Genomic DNA, 22982 nt, shown 5'->3' on the forward strand with positions numbered 1-22982 from the left:
TAACAGTGTAACATATAGTTATCAAGTTAACATATGCGTCTTATATTTTGATTTTCAAATTGATTACATGAATATTTGTCAAACCTTTTCCCATTTTCCACCCATTTTCTAAAGGGGCGTTGAATAATTTTGAGAGCTTTGCTCACAACTTATGACATCCAATTAGTCTATCATTTTTAATTAGGTGTAGACGAACCTTTACAGCTTCCGCAGGTTTGAGTCTTATAACAAGTTTGGATATGTTATAAAAATGAAAAACATGCATGACATTACATTTTTAATTTTATTTTAAGGTTTTATAGATCCGTTATAGATTTCCCACAATAGTGTCCAGTTGATAGAAGATTGCATATTATAACTACTTTTTATTTGTCCTATAAACAGAACTGTCATTTAATATGTTAAATACTTCATGATAAAGAAGTGGCATTCATATCTACCCGAACGTAAATGATTTAAATAAAGTCAAATATCTTGTCAACCATTTAGTAAGAAGATGCACTGTGTAGTATTACTCGGACATTTAACATACGAGGTTGACTTTACAGAATATGTTTTAAAAGTTTCATGATATGTGTGATTTGTACTTTACATTTTTTGTGGTTTTGAAGATATCATAAGTTGTAACTTGATAACCAATATTGGAAGCAGATTCTAGATGCCTTGATGTAAGTAGTTTCTCTTTCTTTCTTCATCTCTAGGTTAAATTGGCCTTATTTTTTATGGACAATTGGATCAAACAAGAATGAAACTAAAAGATAAAGTGAATATCTACATAATAATCAACTAATGAGGAACATCAGTATTCGATATTTAACTGTCTCCATCATAGGAATGGCTTACAAAAAGTTTCTGTATACACGGCTAACAACGTTTGCCTGACAGAAATAAAACGTTTGATATGGCAATGAAATAAATTCGTGGTATATATAAATGTTTACAAGTGAAATAATCATCGGCCTTTTGCACCGAAGTAAATGCGTGTTTGTATCTAAACATGAAAACATAATGCATACGGTATGGCATCGAAACTAATGGCTAGAAAAAGATTTAATTAATTGATATTAATAAATTTAGAATATTATCTTATCAATAAACCCAGGTAGAAAGCGAAAACACCTACCTTTCATTGGGTTCTGTTCATGTTGCTGCATCTAGAAAAATAAGGAAAAAACTTGGACTCAGTATTTTACATTTCTTGCAAAAAAGATTACAGCTAAAAAACAAAAATAAAATGATGTAAGATGTAAATCTGTGTATTTCATAATGGTTTCCAATGTTTAAAAGTTCTTTATCTAAGGAATTAATATTTTCCTTTCTTAACTGCGATAAGTTCTATTGTATATGTAAACAAAAGAGGTTATCATTCAGAATTTAGGACTCAATAATTAAGAATGGAAATGAAAACAAACTCGGAAGAAGAGCATTAAACAGCCAAAGATCACACACGACTTCGTTTGATAATATGTCTCAATAACATAGTAGAAGAGTGTGTTGCCCTAATAAGTAAAGGTCCGTTAACTAGATTTATCAATGCAATGTCATTTCAAATGTTACATAATTACATATTGACCATTGAATATCACTAAGAAGTAAATATGTGGCAAAAATAAACAAGTGTTCTTCATTTCACTATCAAATTGCGAAAATATAATGTTATAAGTAAAGGCGTATTACTCAGTTTTAAATTTTGAATGGGAAATAGTGTAAAACAGAACGTGGTCGAATCTGTAATATTTGTTAAACATTGCGGTGATATTTTTTTTTTACCGTGAATTGCGTCTTTACACTAAACCAATTGGATTTTGGATGTGTTCTGTTTGATATCTTAGCCTTAGATACATTATTTTTCTTATCTAATTTGAACAAGTTGTTAGTAACTGCAAGTACTATAAGATCTTTTCTTAGTATTTTTGTTGTTGTAGGGATATATTGATACACATCAAGCCTGTGCGTTAACGCTTGTGTTTATGATTCTATTGATACGAGTTAGACCTTTTTAACTAATGTGTATATATTGTTCATATGCATAGCTGTGACAGCTCTGGTATCTGTTAGGGTGGTTGGGCGTCCTCAAACATGTTCAACACTACATCTTTCTAGATGTGCATATCGTAAGTAAGGAGACTATAATCGTATGGTTGTCATTGGTTCATGTCTGTCATAATTTATTTTTAGTATATTGTTCTGTTATAAATAATGAGTTGTTTTAAATCTGCATGCCATTGTTGGACTCGGCACGGCAGCGACTTGATGATTATTTTGCCATGCCTTAAACAATTATTGTTATCAAAATAATTTGTTATCAAGTCATGTTTACAGGTAATGAATAACATATTTTTGATTCGCCTAATTTGTTACACTTTTACTCGCTGGCTTTATATAAATTCGGTTATACATGTAGACAAGTCATGTTTACAGGTAATGAATAACACGTTTTTTATTCGCCTAATTTGTTACTATATTCCTCGCTGGCTTTCTATAAAATCGGTTACTATTTTCCTCGCTGACTTTCTATAAATTCGGTTACTATTTTCCTCGCTGCCTTTCTATAAAATCGGTTACTATTTTCCTCGCTGGCTTTCTATAAAATCGGTTACTATTTTCCTCGCTGGCTTTCTATAAAATCGGTTACTATTTTCCTCGCTGCCTTTCTATAAATTCGATTACTATTTTCCTCGCTGCCTTTCTATAAAATCGGTTACTATTTTCCTCGCTGGCTTTCTATAAAATCGGTTACTATTTTTCTCGCTGGTTTTCTATAAAATCGGTTACTATTTTCTTCGATGACTTTTTATTAATTCGAGTACTTTTTTCCTCGCTGCCTTTCTATAAATTCGGTTGTACATGTAGAAAAGTCATGTTTACAGGTAATGAATAACACGTTTTTGATTCGCCTAATTTGTTACTATTTTCCTCACTGGCTTTCTATAAAATCGGTTACTATTTTCTTCGATGACTTTCTATACATTCGGTTACTATTTTCCTCGCTGGCTTTCTATACATTCGGTTACTATTTTCCTCGCTGGCTTTCTATACATTCGGTTACTATTTTCCTCGCTGGTTTTCTATAAATTCGGTTACTATTTTCATCGCTGACTTTCTATTAATTCGGTTACTATTTTCCTCGCTGGCTTTCTATAAATTCGGTTATACATGTAGACAAGTCATGTTTACAGGTAATGAATAACACGTTTTTGATTCGCCTAATTTGTTACTATTTTCCTCGCTGACTTTCTATAAATTCGATTACTATTTTCCTCGCTGGCTTTCTATAAATTCGATTACTATTTTCCTCGCTGGCTTTCTATAAATTCGATTACTATTTTCCTCGCTGGCTTTCTATACATTCGGTTACTATTTTCCTCGCTGGCTTTCTATTAATTCGGTTACTATTTTCCTCGCTGGTTTTCTATAAATTCGGTTACTATTTTCCTCGCTGCCTTTCTATATATTCGGTTATACATGTAGACAAGTCATGTTTACAGGTAATGAATAACACGTTTTTGATTCGCCTAATTTGTTACTATTTTCCTCGCTGACTTTCTATCAATTCGATTACTATTTTCCTCGCTGGCTTTCTATACATTCGATTACTATTTTCCTCGCTGGTTTTCTATAAATTCGGTTACTATTTTCCTCGCTGACTTTCTATAAATTCGGTTTTGCATGTAGACAAGTTGCATCGACTAATTGAAAACAAATTGACCGAATTTTAAGAAACTCTAATTAATTATATAATGTTAAGAAAAAGGAAACAAATGTTATATCGGCGCACACTTATACAATTTAAACATGCATAAATGTCAACCTTGGAATAAGGTTCTACTTATGAAAAATAAGATTAAAGGAAATATTGTTTTCGGGTATTTTCTTATTTTTCATATTCAATTCTTGAGCAATAAGAGAATCTATTTCAAATGAATAAATACACAATCTATATTATAAACATAGTATTTATAGTTAATGTTATCGTATAGAAAATGTGTATGTACAGTTAAAGACACAATTCCACACGAATGATCAAAGTGACTTTTGTGAAATGAACTAATAATTAAATAGTACTACCGATGTATTTTTTTTTTGTAAATTCGCCTTCCATGATGTCAAATGTTTTAAACAAAGCTACAAATTTAAGGCTGTAAAATTGAATATATTTGAACATTTTTTTTAAAGGAACGTACATTTTAATGCGGATTGCCTGATAATTTGTAATAATAATTTAATAGATGAAAATCAAACCGGCATAATACGTTCTTATTAAATTAGGGTCATAGTGAATTAATGAAAACTATGGGCAACCGTTGAAATATCTGTGGAATTTAAATTATCAAGGGATTCTACTATTTACAAAATTAAACAAGTATTCTTAGATTTGGAAACCATTCATTGACTACAAACATCGGGAAATACAAATGCTGAAAACTTCTTTTTTCTTAAGTTGAAAGTTTGCTCCGTTTTTCGCAATTTGATTCGCCTTAAACAAATGAGAATTGTATGTGTATGTATGTTATCAAAATAGATGTTTGAAACACATTTATCATTATTTGAAATCTGAATCGCAGATGATATTACGTTTGTTATATTTTTTTTTAAACCGTTATGTTGTCCTTATTTTCTGTGTGGGATATTTTTGGATTTCGGTTTAATTTTTATCACTTCATTTACAATGCTCTATTTTGTATGTTCTTTTTAAATTTTGTCTGCCTTTTAAAGTCAGTAATCAGACACAAAGAACTCTCTATCTAGGTGTATCGTCCCATTTAAGTAGTTTGAAATTCGCAGCAGAATTTCCTCCTTTCTTGCCTCATTTAATATATAATTTTTATCACATACCAAAATAATAACTTATGAGAGAGCCATGGTGTAGTGGCTAGTGCATCGGACTACTAACACAAAGGTTTCTGGTTCGATTCCCGTTCGGGATGAAAATTTCAGGGACTGAAGTTTCGTCTCTCCCTTGACACCATTCACGAGTATGGTCTTGAGGAAACGATGATAGTCCGTCGGAAGGGGACAATACATGGCTGACCCGTGTTAAGAGAGAGCCATATCTCTTGCACGTTAAAGACACTCTTGTAGATTTCTAAAAAGAGCAGGCTTATGCCGCTACAAGGCAGCACTCGCACCCGCAAAGTGGAAAGGGATAAATATAAGTTGTTTCCCAATCCACTATAAATTGATATGTTTAAACTTATAAATTATGAGCTAAGTATATTGATAAAATACAAAAGAATATGATAAAGTAAATTGTTCACCTCACAACCTCCTGATAATATCTTTTAATTAATTTGTTAATTAAGCAGCTATGCTATTCCACCCTGTGTCTTTTTTATATATCATTCTTGTCAAAGGAATAAATCAAGATCATCGCCAGCAATAAAGACTAAAGTACCCTGTGTTAATAAGAATAATCTTTAAATCATCTTTTTTTGTTTCGACAGGTTTTATATTCACAATCACTGGCGGAGCGTTGAAAAGATTTACACGATATAAATATTTGTCATAATTGTCACTGCGACGAAGGTTTTGTTTTATATACAACTAAGATAGTCTGTCGGGATATAATTGGTAATTGTTCATATAATTTTAAATTGTACAACAATAATACAAGTTAAACAAATGTTTTTGACTTTTGAATTAATTAGAAGTATGAGCAACTGTGTGAATATTTGCGTAATTTAGATTGTACAGGGATTAAACTGTATGCTAAACAAAATAGCAAGTGTTTGAATGAAAATCGTGCATTGAATGCAAGCATAGGGAAATACATATGCGGAAGAATCCCATTTTCCTAAGTTAAATGTTTGTTTCTTTTTTCATAGCTAAATTCACCTCCAACACATGTTGAAATGTTATCAATATAGATGTTTGTGTACGATTTAAATGTCATAGACCATCTATGTCGTAGATGGACACGTTTGTTCCGTTTGTCAAAGCCACCATGTTGTCCTTGTTTCCTCTAGGGATATATGGGATTTCTGTTGAATTCGTTTTACTTTAATTTTAGTGTTCTATTTTTATTTTTCTTTTGAAATATTATTAGTCTTTTAATTTTAACACGAAGAACAGGAAAACGACACAATTAACTCCCTATCTAGATACATCGTCCCTTTTAAACAATTTGAAATTACAGCAGTATTCCCTCTTTCTTTCCTCGTTTTATATATTATTTTTCCCACATGCTAAAACAATCACTTATTAGCTCAGTATATAGATAAAAAACAAAAGATTAAGATAAAATTAATTGTGTACCCCATGGCTTCCTGATAAAATATATCTGATTTAAAATGTTCATTTAATCTCAAACAATTAGACTAAAGTAGCCCGTGTTAAAACGAATAATCTTTAAATCAAATTTTTTTGTTTCGACAGGTTTTAGATTCAGAATCACAGGTGGGGTTTTCAAATCATTTAAACAATAAATATCGCTTGTCATATCGATAACTAAGACGTCGTTTTTGTATTCTTATGAAGCAGAATGTTTCCAAGGGCTTGTACAGAAAGGAGAAAAGAAATAAGCCAAGTCTTTTAATTTCACCTGTCGGTATATTGATGATGTACTGTCTCTTAATAATAGTAGATTCAGTAATCACTTGCATTTAATATACCCAAGTGAACTTGAAATTAAAGATACTACCGACATAGATAAATCTGCTTCATATTTAGACCTTAATCCCGAAATGACTGCTGATGGTAGGTTGAATACCAAAATTTATTACAAACGCGATGATTTTAATTTCCCTAAAGTCAATTTCCATTTCTGTGTAGCAACATCCCAGCGGCACCATAATGTTGAGTAATTGAATGAGAAATGACGAGTCCAGAACCAATCCTATAGATACCAATACATACTCTTGGTATTTTTTTTAATTTCTTTTATTATTCTGTTTTGTTCAATTTTATGTTTTCTTCTATATAGATATCTTCTTTATTTTTTTGGAGTGTTTTGATTCAGGTTAAACTACCAAGGCTTTTCCTCAACAGGTATCCCGATTTTCTTCAATATAAAAAATCTTTAGTCTAGAAGGAAAGTTCACAGCATCTATGCGCATAGAATTTAAATATTTTGACATTGGGATACGACACCTGGTATTTGTATTGATGTATTGTATTTGAAAGTCAATTAATCAATGTTTCGATATAATAACTGCATTTCAAGTTGATACTTTTTCTATAATTTGGAGGACGTGAGTAGGTCCTTTACGTTTTTGTGTGTTGTATATGCTATAATTGGAGGTTTTTGGAAACATATTTTTTGTTGTTTTGTTTTGTTCAATTAGGTGCCAATGTTTTTTTATTGCTTAATTTAGTCCATTAAAAGAAGGATTAAATTTCGTGGCTAACACTAATGGAGGCATTGCTCTTTTGATTTTAAGCTTGTACCTGAGACAATCTTTTCTTTCCTAATGCAATGCCTTTCTTATAATGGGGTTGATGTCCTTTTCTGAGTATCCCCCGAGGAGAAGTTTTGTTTTGAAAGTTTCAATTTCATTAAGTGTATCATTTTTGTTATTGGATGATCTCATAAAACGTAATAATTCAGCAGTAATAAATCCATTGAACACTAAAGATAGGTGAGCTGGAGTTCTTTCAAGATACTGAAAGTTATCAGTAGGTTTACGGTATAGTTTTACGTCTAATATATTATGATTAAGTAATTCGTTTCCTTTAAACATTGTGACGTCAAGAAATTGAATGCTAGTGTGTGAAATTTCATGCGTAGATTTTATTAACGGGTGTATATTATTTGCAAAGTTAAATAATTCAGTAAGATTATCTTGGCTAAAATTAAAGAGAATGCATCCATCATCTCTGTATACAGATAACAATGCTATGTTTTCCTTAAAAGGGAATATATCAAGGATACTCGTTATGATTTCAAACATTCTTAAGTCAGCTAAGGATGGGCTCATTGGAGTTCCCAATGTGATTCCACATGTCTGTCCAAATACCAAGTTATTCAATTCAAATTCATTATTGCACAGAATGTATTGAAGTATTCTTCAGAAGTCCTTTTTTGGTGGTGGAGGTATTTCATGTGTAATTCGACATATTTTGCACTTGGCTCTGTGTACTGCTTGTAGTATTTCATCGTGTGTTTAGGAATTGTTCATACTAGTTATATCAAAAGTGCACATACCTATGTCATCAGGTGCCCTTTTTGTTCTATTTTGTTAATAAATGAGGTTATGTCCTGTGTAATAATTGGCTTACTACTGGTTTTAGGAAGTAGTCCATAAATTGACCATTTTTTTCTATTGGACCATTGCATAATGATACAATAGGTCTCCCAGGAATATCTATATGTCTTAGGAACTCTTTGTTTGTTTTGATTTTTTCTCAATCATCATGTTTAATTTTGTGAATTTTTGGCAACATGTAGAGTCGACCGACTCGTACATTGGTATTATTGGCTAGGTATTTATATGTTATATCGTCGATACACTATTTCTTGTGTAGCTGTTGAATCATTTTTGGTATAGTATCGGATATTTTGTTCGTATTAAATTTACGGATTTGTTCATAGCATTAACTTTTGTTCAGGAAGTTAAGTGTTTGTTTGATATAAAAACTTTTATATAAACTAATACAACCTTTAAATGGGCTTATTAAGAAGGAATATAGTTACGATACTGTTGTCAGGTCATTAAAGATTGCATATTTTGGCGTTAATTTTGATTCACTTTGCATCGGAACTAAACACATTCATTCAAAAACTAGTTGTTGGCATGACACGGCTTATGTTCTTCTCATATATGTCATGATTGTATGATACTAAACCCCTAACGGGAAGAATTGTACCTGATATTCATATGATGAAATCATAAGCTTTCAATCAGTTTAATTGAAGTCTGGAGCTGGCATGTCAGTTAACTGCTAGTAGTCTGTTGTTATTTATGTATTATTGTCATTTTGTTTGTTTTCTTTGGTTACATCTTCTGACATCAGACTCGAACTTCTCTTGAACTGAATTTTAATGTGCGTATTCTTATGCGTTTACTTTTCTACATTGGCTACAGCTATAGGGGAGGGTTGAGATTTCATAAACATGTTTAACCCCGCCGTATTTTTGCACCTGTCCCAAGTCAGGAGCCTCTGGTCTTTGTTAGTCTTGTATTATTTTGATTTTAGTTTCTTGTGTACAATTTGGAAATTTGTATGGCGTTCATTATCACTGAACTAGTATATGTTTGTTTAAGGGGCCAGCTGAAGGACGTCTCCGGGTGCGGGAATTTCTCGCTACATTGAAGACCTGTTCGTGACCTTCTGTTGTTGTTTTTTCTATGGTCGGGTTGTTGTCTCTTTGACACATTCCCCATTTCCATTCTCAATTTTATTTTATCAAGAACAACGGTAGATGAATTTTGTCAGCTTCCTTAATAATTATATTATTATTAGAACGTAAGGTTTTGAGTGCCGCTCTTTCATGTTTAGAAAGATTATGTCTTACTTTGTTTATTTGAAGTTTCCATCTTTGTCGCAAAGCGATACTTCTCTATTGTGTTGTTTACTTAGACGGGTTTGAATTTGGATGAATATTGTTTCAATTTCTATGAAAGGCTCTCCCTTGACACCATTTTCGAGTATGGTCTTGAGGAAACGATGGTAGTGCGTGGGAAGGGGACGATAAATGGCTGAACCGTGTTAAGAGAGAGCATGTCTCTTGCACGTTAAAGACACTCTTGTAGATTTCGAAAAAGAGCAGGCTAATGCCGCTACAAGGCAGCACTCGCACCCGCAAAGTGAAAAGGAATTATTATAAGTTGCAAAACTTGTTTCCCAATCCACTATAAATAAATATGTTTAAACTAATTACTCATAAGCTAAGTATACTGATAAAATACAAAAGATTATAATAAAGTAAATTGTTTACCCCTCAACCTCCTGATAAGATACCTTAATTAAATTATTAATTAAGCAGCTATGCTACACGTGCTATTCCACCCTGTGTCTTTTTTATATATCGTTCTTGTCAAAGGAATAAATCAAGATCATCGCCAGCAATAAAGACTAAAGTACCCTGTGTTAATAAGAATAATCTTTAAATCATCTTTTTTAGTTTCGACAGGTTTTATATTCACAATCACTGGCGGAGCGTTGAAAAGATTTACACGATACATATTATTTGTCATAATGGTCACTGCGACGAAGGTTTTGTTTTATTTACAAATCAGATAGTCTGTTAGAATATAATTGGTTATTGTTCATATAATTTTTAATTCTACAACAATAATACAAGTTAAACAAATGTTTTTGACTTGTGAAATAATTAGAATTATGAGCAACTTCGTGAATATTTGCGTAATTTAAATTGTACAGGGATTCAACTATATGCTAAATAAAATAGCAAGTGTTTGATATGAAAATCGTGAATTGACTACAAGCATCGGGAAATACAAATGCTGGAGGTTCCTATTTTCTTAAGTTGAATGTTTGCCTGGTTTTTCATAGTTTAATTCCCCTTTAACAAATGTGAATTTTGTCTATGTATGTTATCAATATCGATATTTGTATACAATTTGACCGTTATAGACCATATGTTTCGTTGATGAACACACGTTTATATATATTTGTCAAAGCCACCATGTTGTCCTTCTTTCCTCTAGGGCTATATGGGATTTCTGTTGAATTCATTTTACTTTATTTTTAGTGTTTTATTTAGTTTTTTTTTATTATTATTATTATTAGTCTTTTAATTTTAACTTGAAGAACAGGAAAACGACACAATTAACTCCAGATCTGGAAAAATCGTCTCTTTTTATGTGAACTTTTGATTGTCTGTTTGTCTTTTTCATTTTTAGCCATGGCGTTGTCAGTTTGTTTTAGATTTATAAGTTTGACTGTCCCTTTTGGCTAAAAATACAGACTTGATTGGTCGTAAAATATGAAAACTGGATTACTCAAAAACCGTTCATTGTAAATACACAATTTTTTCACAGTTTATGTTTGATTATGATATTTTTAAAATTCATTGATATTTTCCACTTGTATCACACGTTTTAGAAATAATTCAAGAACGAGATTTCAACCAGACTGAACGAGACTGAAAATTCAGAAGAATAAATCCTTAATACAAATAATCTTTAAATCATATTCTTTTGTTTCGACAGGTTTTATACTCAGAATCACAGGTTGGGCGTTCAAATCATGTTAACGATAAATATCGCTTGTCATATCGATAACTGAGACGAAGTTTTTTGTGTTCCTATGAAGCAATATTTTCCAATGGCTTGTGCAGAAATTAGCCAAGTCTTTTAATTTTACCTTTCGTTATATTGATGATGTACTGTCTCTTAATAATAATAGATTCAGTGATCACTTACATTTGATATACCCAAGTGAACTTGAAATTAAAGATACTACCTACACAGATAAATCTGCTTCATATTTAGACCTTAATCTCGAAATGACTGCTGATGGTAGGTTGAATACCAAACTTTATTACAAACGCGATGATTTTAATTTTCCTATAGTCAACTTTCCATTTCTGTGTAGCAACATCCCAGCGGCACCAGCATATGAGGTATATGTGTCTCAATTGATACGTTACTCTAGAGCTAGCTCAAAGTATATTTATTTTGTTGACTTACAAAGATACTGAGGATTCATTCATTTTCGTGGGTATCAATTTTTGTGGATTGTTGAAAATTTGCATATTCGTGAATATTAAATTTCGTGGTTTTGCTTATATCTGTATACAAAGCCTTTTGAATAAGTTTATTCCTTGAACATTTGAATTCGTGGTTCACCTATACCCACGAAACCCACTAAAATTGCTATCAAACGAATCATAATGAATCCACAGTAAAGGAACTCACGAGTGTATCAATCTGACTGTACAAAAAGCTAATTCCGATAAACATGATAAAGGGATGCGACAAACGGAAATTCTAGCTGAAAAAGGTGCGTCAAAAATCGAAATAAAGTAGTTGAAAATTTGCAATCGATAGATACAAATGAACTATCGACGAAATAACAAAAGATGTATTTGTATGTTTGATATATTGAGCGGTTGTGTTGTATATCTGTAGAGTTTATTTACATAATTTTGGCTAGTAGATCCAAATACTGTTACCTACATGTTATACTATTATGTATATTATGGTTGCTCCACTTTTTGTCAATATAAATGTAATCAATTTCAATTTGTTAAGATAGTTGCAAAACCAGGTTCAGACAAAAATCGTCCGAACAACTTGCAAGTTATGAACAGTTTATTTTCGTTATACATCTAAAAATAAAATTGAGAATGGAAATTTCTTATTTAGAAATCTTCTTTTTGAGAACTATTTGTGTGAAGTTTTATCATTTAAGCACTGCTTGCTTAAAGAGTTCCGTGAATAATAGTCAACGATGAATAAAAGTCAACGATAAATCTTACGGGCGATGAATCATATAATTATTATACAGTACACTACAAAATATAATATAATATATAACAAGTCTAAAAGGGTACAACATCACAATAAAATAACGATAATATAAACAAATGTCAGAAATTTCAGATAACAGATATCAGTATGATCAATATGTAAAATGAATCATGATAACATATTCTTATTATAAAACTATCACAACCTTAAAATTTATACAACAAAACCCAGTTAAAGCGAACATTGGAGACGCTGGTACAATCTTAAAATTTTCAAACACGACGTATGTACATTTGGGTTCAATTCCAACTATGTCATAGTTTCTACACGTGAAACGTGTTTCATTATAACAAGAATACAGTGTGTTTTAATCCATTCATTTATCAATGGACTTTTTATTATATATTTTCATTCTTCTGAAATACCTAAATATGTTCAGTGGGAATGATCATGTTTGATTGAGCTGAAGTCCAATCAACTTGAAACTTAGTACAAATGTTCCTTATGATAAGAATTTTCATATTTCATAGCCAAAGCAGATTATTGACCCCAATACGAGTCCACTGAACATAGAAAATGAAAGTTTCAGGTTAAAGCTTTTGGTCAAGATTATTTTTGATGAAGTTGAAGTCCAACCAACCTATAATTTAGTACACATGTTCCCTATGGTATGATCTTTCTTATACAAATGCCAAATTTGATTTTTTACCCAATTTTACGGTCCATTGAACATGGAAAATTATAGTGCCAGTGGGCATCCGTATACTTTGGACACATTCGTGTTTAATTTTGATGTAACGTTATAACAATAAAAATATATGGAACGCCACAGCTGCCTTATGTTAAGAATAACCATGTCATTAAAGTTACAATAGAGATATATTTTCTATACTATAAGGACATTTAACTATAATACTCTGTCAATTCGCTTTATCACTAAGACACATTTATATACTTTAAAGACATTTGACTATAATACTCTGTCAATTCGCTTTATCACTAAGACACATTTATATACTTTAAAGACATTTGACTATAATACTCTGTCAATTCGCTATATCACTGAGATACATTTATAAACTATAAAGACATTTGACTATAATACTCTGTCAATTCGCTATATCACTAAGATACATTTATATACTATAAAGACATTTGACTATAATACTCTGTCAATTCGCTATATCACTAAGACACATTTATATACTTTAAAGACATTTGACTATAATACTCTGTCAATTCGCTATATCACTGAGATACATTTATAAACTATAAAGACATTTGACTATAATACTCTGTCAATTCGCTATATCACTAAGATACATTTATATACTATAAAGACACTTTGATATAACACGGAGCTACCTTTTCATACTATTCTGTCATTTCACTTTGTTATGAAGATAATATTTCATACTATGAAGACATCTGGATATAGCAAGGAGCTACATTTTCATACTGATTTGTGTGATACTGCAATGGCATACAAATACATTTCATACTATAAAGACATCTTAATATAACATTAAGGAACTTTCTCATACCTAGTTGTCGGCTTAGTATTTATAACTATACATTTCCATACTATACAATCATCTCGATATAACATGAAACAATTTTGTCATACTATTATGTCATATAACTATCTTATAAAGACATATTTCAATACCAAGCTAACAATTCTTATATCACGGGGTGTCATCTATATACCAGTAGACTATTTGATTACACTATAAGATCATTTCATCATACCATAAGGCCATTGCATCGTACCATAAGACAAAGCTATAAATAGCGGCGAAAATTCCCCGCGAAATTCATCAGCAACATCGATTGTAATAAAAAAAACCGTGAAGGAAATCTTTTTGCGGCCGTCAGAGAATCGCTTTCAAGATCAATGAATTTATCGACTTTTATGTTGCATTTGCCCACAGCAATGCGGAGTTGAAAAGACTTAGTTTCGACTAGATAGGCGACACATACAGATTGGTACCCCAAAAAAATAAACAAGCACAAACTAAATAACATAAAAAAACGAAAACAAAGAGCCTATACTCTTTTCGCCACATTTTGATAATCATTAAAGCAACTTGTTTTTTAGATAGTTTACTTAAACCACGTGTTTGCAAATAATGTTGACAGGTACCGGCACGATGCAAAATGTGTAACCCGTATCCCATACCAATTTTACCCATACCCATTATAATTTAGCCGTATTCTTGAATATTATTATTAACTTAAAGCTGAAACAGTCAGGATTATACTTCGTCAAAATTATCTCCCCATTACGCCAGTTAATTTTCACAATCGTAGAAATGGAAGCCATTGTAGGGATGACGCGTTACCAATTTTGCTCTTTGAAACCGATAAATTTATCCACATTGCACCATTACGATCCTTATATGTCAGTTGTATTTTAAAAGATAAATGTATCAACTAGAGCATCAGTTAATGATCTTGTCTGCATTGATTCAACTTTAAACTATTGTCTGATTGGTTGTCAGGTGGATTTTTCGAAAATTCATAAACATTTAAAAAAATTCTAATTAAATATTTCGTGGAAGGGCAGACTAGATTTTTTGGGGGTTGAAGACTATAAACCCTAGTTATCACACACAAAAAAATATATTTTTTCGGAGATACGCATTTTCATCATCCAACTTGAAAGACTGTCGTCAAGTAGTTTCAGTAAAACAATAGCTATTCGAACCTACTCTGTTTTTGTGATTCATTAGATAGGTATAACACTTGACCCATATATTGCATCTTTTAGTACTGTGATTTTTTTATGTTTTAAAGTCAACCCGTAGCTTTGATATATAAAAATAATAGAATCTGAAGCGAGACGATGTATGAAATATTCTTGATTTGTACGATATCAAGACAAAATATTCAACTCAAACAAGACTAGATTGTTTGGGGGTTGAAGACTATAAACCCTAGTTATCACACACAAAAAAATATATTTTTTCGGAGATATGCATTTTCATCATCCAACTTGAAAGACTGTCGTCAAGTAGTTTCAGTAAAAAAAATAGCTATTCGAACCTACTCTGTTTTTGTGATTCATTAGATAGGTATAACACTTGACCCATATATTGCATCTTTTAGTACTGTGATTTTTTTATGTTTTAAAGTCAACCCGTAGCTTTGATATAAAAAAATAATAGAATCTGAAGCGAGACGATGTATGAAATATTCTTGATTTGTACGATATCAAGACAAAATATTCAACTCAAACACGCCCTAACATAAAATGGTGCACTCGATTTTCTCCTTTCGATACTATTGTTACTCATTTTTGGAATTTTTTCTTTAGTCACATAATGGAAGGGCAGACACGAAAATTACTGAACTGATAGATTGATATGTTTTCCGTCCGTGGTATTTTTTTTTTTTTTTTTAAATCGGAGATTATGCATTTTTTTCATCCAACTTGAAAGATATCCATGTCGTCGACTTGATATCTAATTGTTCTGCTTTTATACTATGTACTAGATAAATTGAAAACTTATGCAAATTGTGTTTTTAAAATAAAACACTTCGTAATTGAGAAGAAAATTGTAATTTTGTTTGTTTCTATTAACTTTTAAAATTTGTCGGCAGATGATTGAACTGACATTAATGTCAAAATCATAACGATCTGTAAAATGAAGTTAACAAATCTATGCTGAAAGTCGATAAATCTTTATTTTTCTATTTACATTTTACGAACTTATCTAGCGGTTTACGTATACACATCTTTGGGTCTTGTACGCTAACCTTTTCGTATAAGAATGAATGAATATTCTAAAATTTAAGTGCAACCTTAATTATAATAAACAATTACATTCATATGTACAAGTAATTTTCAGCCAGCCAAATAGGCTTACGATCTAGTCTTAGATGCAAGATTTATTTTATTAATTGTTAGTGGCTTTGAACTAGCACTAGCTGTCAGATAACTTCGAGTACTCTCAGATCTGTTCCTTGTGTCTTTTTGTTGTTGTACAAGTACCCGGCCACGTCCACTTGTATTTTTGTATTTTTGTGCATCTGATGAGTTAAGCCTTTTTCAACTGATTTGTATGGTTCGTTCTTATGCTGTACTGTTATACCATTGTCTCATGTCAGTTGGAGGGTTGGGATCCCGCTAACATGTTTAACCCCGCCACATTATGTAAATATGTGCCTGGCCCATGTCAGGATGTTGTTTGTTTATGTATTACATATTTGTTTTTCGTTCATTTTTTTTATATATGATTAAGGCCGTTAGTTTCTCGTTTGAATTGTTTAACATTGTCAGTTCGGGGCCTTTTATAGCTGACTATGTGGTATGGGCTTTGCTCTTCGTTGAAGGCCGTACGGTGACCTATAGTTGTTAAGTTCTGTGTCATTTTGGTGTCTTATGGACAGTTGTTTCATTGGCAATCATACCACATCTTCTTTTTTTTATATTATGATGCACTGTACATATATTAAAGTGTGATTACTTATTGAAATAAAATATATAAATAAATATAGTTCGTATAATTAAGATTTTTAAAATGTATAAGATTTAAAAAATGCGTATGTGAAAGTGTAACTTTTTTTCCATTATGGTTTGGATTCATCTGGTGTGTTAAGAAATTGAATACCAAAGTGTTGAAGAGAGGAAATTTGTGGATAGAAACACAGCCATGAACACCCAGACTTTCGGCTGTGAAAAATATACCGGGCTTTTTATTTAACAAGTAAAGGGATTTTTTTTTAATTCTTATCAACTCTTGTTCGCTGTTTGAACAAGATGAGGTTTGATTCAATGTTAACTGTATTACAAAATGATCACTACCATATAAGGATTTATTATCTACAGTCCATGTTATTTGATGTGCTAACTGTACACTAGACATTGATATATCAATACATGACAATTGTAGATCGGAGGGGTTTTGTCTAGTACCTGATCCATCATTTAAAAACTATAATATTATTGGTACCATATCACTGTTTATTAATATTTGAGCAACAAAAGTTTCAAATTTTGAAGTTATTTCTTTCTTAGAGTATGGGATGTCTACTTTGACATATATAGCTGTGCCCCCCCCCCCTTTATACCATCTCTAACTGAAAAATCTGCAACTGTGTAATCGTTAATTTCAATTAGTTCATTTTCACTTTAAACCAAGTTTCTTGTAGGCATATTATATCTGGATAAGTAGAGGAATTTGATAAAGTCCATATATATTCTGGACCATTGCTATCAAAGCTATGGCAATTCCACTGATGTACAACAAATGAACTATAGTCATTATTGTTAATAATATAATTATAAAATACATTATGTTAGTAATGATGTTCTTCAAATTAATACTCTATTAGTATATATATATATATGTATTGATTATTTTAAATTTTAAATACTGATGGACTGACTTTTTTTAATATAATGATTCATTTGATCTGTGTCAACATTACACAAGTTTAGAGTTTTGGCCACTTCACTGATATACTTTGCTACATTGCTCTTTTGGCTTGTTGTTTGTCATAATATGTAAGCCTTGTGGCTTTTGTGACCCCATATTCATTTAATGCATATTTAATGTCTTCCTCAGAATATTCCTGAGGTACATAATATATGCATCCTTGTGAGCTCAGAAGACTTTGTGGTTTAGAGCACTTGACTTGCTATTCACCTAGCTGAGTCGCTTTCATCAGATGTTTTAGTTGCATACCATCCATACAGTTTACAATAATGTTACCAGATCTTATTGGTCTAATATTTTTAACAATGCCATACTCCTTTGAAATATTTTTTTTGAATTTTGATGGGATTTTCTTCTGCTACATGTGCTAGGCGAACACCTCTTGCACTGATAATAATATGCTGGTTGTCAAGGACAGAGGGTCGAGGGGCATTGCGTAATGATCTATATCGGACTGTGGCTGGGGTTTGGATTGCATGTGAATAACTTTTATTTGGACTAGGGGTTGCAAATTTGCGTTTCTTGCTCTCTCTTTCTATACAATTATCAAACATACCTCTTGTGGAGAAGTCAGACTCATAGCCTCTGCCTATTGAAGAGTTTTCTTCAACAGATTCAAAACAGTCGGAGTCCGCCATTTTGTTTTGTACTCACAGAATACAAACAAGAAAAAAATCGAAGTTTTTACGACTAAGGCAGCAACCATTTCATTTTCTGGGGGGGGGGGGGGGGGGCTATGGTTTTTTTTTCTGTGCAAACTTTTTTTTTTCAATTTTAGCATTACATATAGTGGCAGCTGAGGGTGAAACATACAATTTTTTTTTCTCAGAATCAAAAACAAATTATTCTTTTCTCCAAAAACTGGAAACAAACTTTTTTTTCCAAAAAAAAACCATAGCCCCCCCCAGAAAATCAAATGGTTGCTGCCTAATGTAATAAAAAAATTACAAAAATAGGATAATATACTGAATAGTTGTCTAAGTAAGATGTACAATCAATTTCATAAATGAATACCTCAATAGACTATCAAAAAATTGATTTCAAACAGATTCTTCTCTCAGTGAAAAAAAAACGCAGATAGATCCGGGACTCGCCGACCCGAGTGTATGTGGTAAATATGAAATATTACCTCGACATGAGAGGATATGTTAATACAATTGTAATTCAAATTGTATTGAAAATGAAATTTACTTTCCTCTGGAATGCCCTCTTTACAATAACCTCAGAAGAGATGTGACTGATTATGTAAAAAAATACCCCAGTTTCGATAATTCAAACAGAAAAGATCTTTTTTCATGGATCATGATTAATGAAGATAGTAGATTTTTATCTATTTTATGTGCATATCTCGATAAAGTACCGCAACTTAGAAAATCAGACATAAAATTAGTTTATAATTAAATACTCTAAAAGATTTCAAAATTATCTCCCCTTGACCACTGATTCTTTCCTCATGTATTTGAATTATCATTTTATTATTTTATGTTTCTTTAATCACTCTGTAATGTTTATGTCATGTTGTAATTAATGTTATGCTCTTAATGGGCCCTTTAATTTGGAAAATAAAAATATATTGTATTGTATTGTCAGTGATATTGTTTGCCTTAACACTGTGAATCATCGCCACCGGAAATTGGGTACTATAAACAAAGGGGAGAGAAATAGAAAAAAAAGTAAACAAGTTAAGAATTCATTTAATTTAAAGCATTTCCACTCATTTGATGAAGGTGCCGCTTAAGAAATGGTTTTCGAATATATAATTCTTTAAATTATTAGGCCGATAAGTACAAAATTAATACAAGATTTTGTGTAATACTCCAAAACGTGCCACTAAGTACCGGAAAATTTCGAGTTCGATCGTCCTCTATCGCCCCATTCTCAAGATATTGAACTGTTTTTCATTATTTTTCTAGACACGTTTTTAGATTATTATAGTGTGGCATCATATTTACTGAAATTTGTTGTCAAAAAGATGTATTTTAAAGAATATAGACCATAAAAAATAAAGTCTAGGGTACGGCAACTTGCTCGTGTTGACAAATTTACTGTATAGCAACTTTTTTTCAACTGTATGGCAACTTGCTAATTTTAGAATATTCATTTACCGTCCTTTCAAAGAAAATAAAGTATTAAGTTCAAATATCTAAGTTGAGGGGATGTACCTTTTAATGTTAAACTGTTTTTGTCCTTTTCAAGGTTTTGTTTAAAACTGTTATTTGAGATAAATTTAAACTGTTAACTGTTTTCGACTCACTGTCTGTAATCTGTTCTGTTAAAATTTGCAATGTTGTTAACTGTAACGTGTTTATTTGAAATTGGGATTCCTGTTATCTGTTACTTAATACTTAAAGTGTTCACTGTTTTTGAAATCATTTTCTCTGCAAACTGATCTTAACTGTTATTTACAAGAATCACATTAAAATTTGCTGTCCATCTCTTTCTTTACGTTGCTTCCGCAAAGGAAAGACATAAACAGCATATATGTAACTGTCTTTAAAAGTCTTTGAGTATAGTAAATCCTTGATAAAATTGAGAATGGAAATGAGGAAAATGTTAAAGAATCAGAAGCCCGACCAAATAGAAGAAAACAACCCAACGCAGAGAGAAAATTGTGCACTAGAGTGGGGTGGCAATACACATAGGAAAAAATCTTAAAATTGAAACTCATAATTTTTAAACACCCTCTTTCCCTTCCTTCCTAACAAATAATGCTTAATATTTGAGTTATGCATGTGTATATTTATGGAAAGAGAATCGTCCATAGATTTGATTTCCAATAGTTATAATGGTGAAATATAATCTCTTAGTTTTTGTGTAACCATGGCAACAATCAGCATTTATTTAATACCAAATATTGCAAAATAGGGGGTTGAACATGTCACACAAAGGTCTAAAAAATTTGGTCCAAAGGAAAATTTCAATCAATTAGAGTGATACCTTTCCTGAAACCATAGACATATATATCTATCAAGAGGTAAAAAAAAAATCATAGGCATTTCCGCTGCTTTTTCCATAAAATTAAATTAAAAAGATCGAGCGTCAAATCTTTGTTGAAAAACAATACAAAATTTCTAAATCTATGGCTGTACGGATTGGAAAATATGGTCAGTCAAACTGAAAAATGGCTTATAAAACATGCTACAAACAAACCAAATGTTCATATGAACCTACTAGGAAATCTATATTATACTTCAACTATCTAAAAATCAATTTAATTGTACAAAAACTTTCATATTTAGAAAATTCACCATGGCCATAATACGAAACTAAACTTGTAACTGTGTATTGGTATACATGAAGCTGTCTCCTAAGTGAGCAATCATTTAACTACAAAAAGGAGGAATAAGTTCAATGTTTGTTTCCTGAAACATATAAATGAACCAAAATTTAAAAATTAAACAAAATAGCAGAGGTTACGGACTCAAGTTGGGACAGGTGCAACAAATGCGGCAGTGTTAAACATGTTTTGGGATATCTCAAGGCCCCCCGGTGCGTCTAACCAATGTAGTTATTTCTGACTTCTATTTGTAATGTATCCAAAACTTTAAAAGGAAGGGTCACTTCTTACCCAGCTAAAACCCTGGTCAGTCCTATGATGAAAATAATTCAGATGTATATGGAATGTTTGATAAGTTACATTGACCCAGAGTACCTGAATGGAATGGTGAAAAATGAAGTACCTTTTCAATTTGCAATCCGTAAAATAACTGAACAGTGTGGCCTGGTAGAAGAGGCCGAAAAATGAGGACTTGGTTCTCAAATTGATGTCAAATTTGCTAGTCTAAGACTTCGGAAATGTGAAGATGGACCAAGGCATTTTTTATATCACCTCAGAGTTCATAATTGGGACTTGGAGATGAAAGAGTGCTTCAACTTGTGACACCTTACATGTTACTCTCTGATTTATACACTGGTTTTGATGATTTAAAATAAAAATCAGTAAACTTTCGTAATTCCTTTTAATAAAATCATGTAAGCGAAGAGTCGTATGAAAACCCTGAGATGTTACCATAATTTATGAGAGCCCCCGCCATAAAAAAAATAATGTTCGCGCTCTATAGTATTCACTCATTCTTTTTGTTTGTTACACTTTCCTACGTCATGACAATAACCCAAGTTTGATACGACTGATTGACATAAAACATTTACTCAACAATACACATAACCAGAAGAAGCCTCCCTTTTGCTGTTTGAAGCATTTTCGATTATTCATGATAAAGTCATTTTTCTTGGAGGGCTTTTCCATCCGTTCAATTGTCTGTCCATGTGTCAATAAAAAATATGGTACTTGCGTGTGTATTCTGAAAATTAGTCAGCTTTATAAAAGATTCCTTATAAAGCTTGGCATTTCTGCGACTTTTTACAGTGGTATTCAAACTTTTGAATAGATTGAAGATATGCACTTCAGAGGCGGATTTAGGGGGGGGGACAGGGGGCCCGGGTTGCTTATATAGCAAACTGACAAGAAAATTAATTCGAATGCAATTCACGATTTATTTCTCGATCCTTACTTTTACAAATGAATCATTTCAGAAATTAAATAATCAAACAGTGTATTTAACCCAGCACATACTTTATGTGTCTGTCCAAATTATCGATCCTGTGGTTCGGTGCACGTTGTCGTTGGTTCATCTTTATCAACTTTGTTGTTTTTCATAAATTGTTTTGTTATGCCGTTAGTTTTCTTGTTGAATCCTTCCACATTTTTCGGTCGGTGCTTTTTAAAGCCGACTATAAGGTACGAGTTTTCGTTGTTGAAGGTCGTACGATAGCATATAATTGCTTACATACACTTTATTTGATCCTGATGGATAGTTATCTTATTTGCTATCATACCACATCTCCACTGCCTGGTTTTATCTAAAAAAAAAAACAAAAAAACTAGCACCAACAAAAGATGAATGGGCGGTTTATTTTATTGAACTTACAAAATTTCACTCTAACAACAAATAAAACAACAGTCGTTATAGTATAACGATATATGAATGTATTTAGGATAATATGGTTGAAAAAAAAACGTTTTGAACAAAGTCAAATAGCGGGACGCAACGACGACTTATGAACAGAATTAACGGCATATATTTAATAATGTTTGATAAGTAAGTCATTTTGTATATTTGTAAGCCTGTAAAGCTTTGATATCAACAAAATATCGTCACTC

General features: G+C 31.7%; 1 long non-coding RNA gene across 2 annotated transcripts in view; it reads left to right on the forward strand.

Moving 5' to 3' along the window:
• The first annotated feature begins 520 nt into the window (after positions 1-520).
• Positions 521-22982, forward strand: part of LOC143053875 (uncharacterized) — a 93890-nt gene continuing 71428 nt past the window's right edge. For both annotated transcript variants that reach the window (XR_012971491.1, XR_012971490.1), the window contains exon 1: positions 521-668. This is a non-coding gene — a long non-coding RNA (uncharacterized LOC143053875). The remainder of the gene's footprint in view (positions 669-22982) is intronic.

This window comes from Mytilus galloprovincialis, chromosome 12 (assembly GCF_965363235.1).
Source record: "Mytilus galloprovincialis chromosome 12, xbMytGall1.hap1.1, whole genome shotgun sequence".
NCBI classification, from domain to species: Eukaryota; Metazoa; Mollusca; class Bivalvia; order Mytilida; family Mytilidae; genus Mytilus; species Mytilus galloprovincialis.